Source organism: Corylus avellana, chromosome ca2, assembly GCF_901000735.1.
Source record: "Corylus avellana chromosome ca2, CavTom2PMs-1.0".
NCBI lineage: Eukaryota > Viridiplantae > Streptophyta > Magnoliopsida > Fagales > Betulaceae > Corylus > Corylus avellana.
The window spans coordinates 7,125,728-7,130,001 of record NC_081542.1 but is presented as its reverse complement, the minus strand read 5'-3'; positions in this window follow the sequence as shown (position 1 = coordinate 7,130,001).

Below are 4,274 nucleotides of genomic sequence, written 5' to 3'. Positions count from 1 at the left end.
TTATCTTTTCAAAATTTAAAACATTTTTCAAAATTTTACCAAACATGCCCTATATTTTTATTATTAACTTAATTAAAATTATGTATTGCACTAGGTGTTCATATAGAAAATATATGATACAGTAGAAATTAAGGGGACAACATTAATCAACTTTTTTTCCCTTTTTTTTTTTTTTAGAAAAATTGGTGGACTTTATTGATAATAATCATATGTGGAGAAAAAAACTCCAACAAAGACAATCATCGAGATAGAGCCAATTGCTCCATCAAAATAATATCACTAATACAATTTTGGGTGGTATCCCTCCAAAGTCTATCACTGATATCAATTGTTGCTGCTTTCGCCAACCAATGAGTCGCCTAATTTGCTTCACGAGGAACGAAGACACAATTCCATCTTGAGAGAGTGAGTAGTATCCGTCTTGTGTCTTCTATTAGATGCCCAAATCGACTGCATATGCCCGTTTCATGTTGGATAGCCTCCACAACTTGTTTGGCATCTCCCTCTAGGATTAAATTTTGTACGCCCATGTCTCCGCATAAACAAACTGCTTGAAAGGCAGCGTATGCTTCCTCCATAGCTGGCTCTAATATACCCATCCTCGTTTTACATAGAGCAGCGATCACGTTCCCATTCTTGTCCCTGATGATAGCTCCGATCCCCACTCTTTCATTTACTTTATCAATAGCCACATCCCAGTTTGTTTCATACCAACCCTGGTTAGGTGCTTGCCATGCCTTCAAAGGGGTAGACCCATGCTTTTCCTCTGGTTTCTTCTATTGTAACTGGGCATAGGCTAGTGTATCTTCTGTTGCTTTGTGGAGAATGACGTTGGGATCAACAAAAATTCCATCATGGACCTATTTGTTTCTACGGAACTATACTTGGCGTGATATTTGAATAAATAGAGCAAAATCGGACAGGTCACATTTATTGAAAATGATCTCCGCGGTCTGCATGTAGCTCCCCCCCTTTGTGGTCATCTTTTGGAAGGCTCTTTTACTGCAACCCCATATGTCTTTTGCTGCTGAACAATCCAACAAGGCATGAAGAGTTGTCTCCGGTTCCTGCTCACAAATGGGGCAATAAGGATCTTTAACTACCTTGGATTGGCAATTTCCACAGTGCTTTCCACATAATACTTTCCTCCCTCTTTGTAGATCTTCCAGGCCAGTTCCTCATCTCCATCTCTTTTGCTAAATGATAGGCACTTTTAACTGAGAAGATGCCCGAACTTGTACACCTCCAAATTTGTTTGTCCGGTTGCTGCATCTGAGAGCCTATTTGATGGAAGTCAATGGCAATGGGAGGATTATTATTATTATTATTATTATTTTTTCACTATTGGTTAGTACAATTGATCTTAGAATTAGATGGTGGGACAATTAGGGGGGGATATTGGGGTAGGTTGTGGTCCATACAGGAATTTTTATTTTGACATATGTTATTATGATTGCATGTATCTTTAATTTTATTGGCTAGGTTTGGCTCCTATGGCTTGATTCGCGACAAGAGTCTCAATTAGAGTTGGCAAAATGAGTAACCGGGTAAACACGATTAGGACCCACTAAGACCCGTGGCCCGATTACCCGAAACACGAACACGACCCGTTTAGCTAAATAGGTTCGCGGGTCTGACACGATTATAACACGAAAAATATCCACGTAACCCGACATGACCCACTTAATCCGTTTAGCATAACTAGGTCATATCGGGTAGACACAACCCGACACGACTCGTGTGTTAAACAGGTAACACAACCCAACCCAACACGGCCCGTTAAAAAAAAAAAAACCTTTAATCAAAATTGGAAAAAAATAATTTAATAAAGGGATCTCTTGGGCCAATGGATTAGTCAAATTTATCATAACCGTCCAAAAAGAATAAAAAATTTTAAAAGAGAATGTTTTAATATATAGATAATGTTTTAAAATATAATATTTTAATATATAGACCCACATATAAAAAGTAATAGAAAAACAAGGAATAAGGCAGTAAAGTGAAGCCGTAAAGTGAAGAGTGAAGTGAAGCTGTGAGTGAGTCAATAAGTGTTAGGGTTAACTTAGTTAGAACAATAGAACTTAGACATAAGTTTTTTTTTTTTTTTTTTTTTTTTTTTTTAAATAAAATTAAATGGGTCTGGCGGGTCACCCGAGACCCGGCTGACCCGCTAGACCCATTTATTAAAGACCCGCCAGACACGAATTTAATCGTGTCTTAATACCTGTTAACTTCATGTCGTGTTCGTGTCAGGTTCGCGGGTCGTGTCAAAATTGCCAGCCCTAATCTCAATTTGAAATATTAAGTGAAAGTAATGTTGATTAGAAAAAGAAGAACTCAAGATTAGAAGAAAAAAAAAAAAAAAGAAGTCAAAGTAATGTTATATATCACATTTTTATTTTATAATATTGATGTATCAGTCTCAATTAACTCTTGATTTTTTTTTAACAAAGATGAATTCAATGATTTGTTGCGACTGTCACGCCAGTATTATAGGATAGTTATAAAATGAAAATGTAATCAAGCCAAGTATTAATTGATCGAACTCAACTTGAAAAATACATATGTAATCTCGAATTAAGCTGTAGAAACATGTTCAAGTAGCTTGATAAAAATCAATAAAGCTTGAATTTGATTCATTTAATTAAATAAAATCAAGTTACATTATTTTTTTATTAGGAAATTTGGATTAACTATACACTATAAAATTGCTCGACGAAATATTATAAAACTTGTAAAAATTTATATAAAAGTGTGGTGTATAACATTACTCTTTTATTATTTTTCAATTGTATGTGAATGCCCGAAAGTAGCCTACCCCACTCTTATTCTACAGGGGATCATGGGCCGTTTGATAAAGATTTTTATGTGTGTATTTTTTTCTAATAATAATAAAAAGTAATTGATGTGATATAAAATTGAAAAGCAATTTGAATTTTTTGTAAACGAAAAGTGAACTGAAAAAAAAAAAAATCGACTTTTGTTTTAGTAGAAAAATGGAAGGAGTGTATTGCTAAACCAAAACCCATGTCCTTGTGGGGGGAAAGAGAGGCTGGCAGCACCAATCTTTTGTACAAATAAATATAACATTTTAAAAATTAAATATATTATCATGAGCATTATTCCCGTGGAAGTAAAAGTTAAAATAATTAATTTGGATCTTTAATCATTGTGCACTATACTCCATGAACAGAAGGCAATCAAAGTTATAATATTTAATTTGGAACGTTGATCATTGTGTTTTATATTTATATTTAGAATTTTTTTTTTTTTTTTTTTTTTTCAGGTCATAGCTATCATTCTCTCTCTCTCTTTTTTAATTTTTTTTTTTTTTTTTATGAATAAGCATTTCATTAAAACTAAAGCTCAAAACAGAGCAACACTAAAACACAAATACAACCCCTTACAAAGCAAAAATAGGGGAAATCAAAAACCTACAAACCAGCAACTACTCAACACCAAAATAATCCCTTACAACCCTTACATATTAAAAAAAAAACAAAACTACAAGCCAACATTACAGAGGATGGCAGAAGGCAACTTCCACAATGAATACAACAAAAGGTTTTCCCTAGTTCTAGGAAAACTTCTTTTTACAACAATTCTAACCCTGATTTTTTAGAAAATCTGCTTCAGTAGCTGCTTTTCAGTTTTTGGAACACCATCATGACTAAGTTCATTTCTAGTACGCCAGAGATTATAAACAACAGAACCAATAACCAATTAACATATCAAGCACTTAAGAGAGTTCTTTTCCCACTTATTGCATCCAAGCTGCACAAGTTCATCCCAAATTACAGGAGGCATATCAATTCTACAACGAATCATACAATATTTCCAAACTCTTGAACTAAAGCTGCATTCAAAGAAAATATGATCACGAGTTTCCAGTTGAAAATGACAGAAACAACACTGAACCTCACCCTTATACAATAGTTATTATATATCTTTAATACTTTGTACACATTAATCTGATGATTACAGTAATATTATATAATATAATTATATTTGCCATAACGAATTTCCAAGTTCCTCTCAGATCTTATTAAACACGATTACAAGCAAAATTTGGTCAACACCTGCCGTGACGATTACAATAAACAATGCTATTATCACAAGCTAATTTTGGTCAACGCGTCTAATTTGGGGTTTGCGATTTTAAGAAATAAGATTAAAAATAGTAATTTTAAATTGTGTAATTTAAAAATATAATTTTTAAAAATGATAAAATTAAGGTTTCGCTTTTAAATTCTCAATTTAGCTTTTAAAATTGG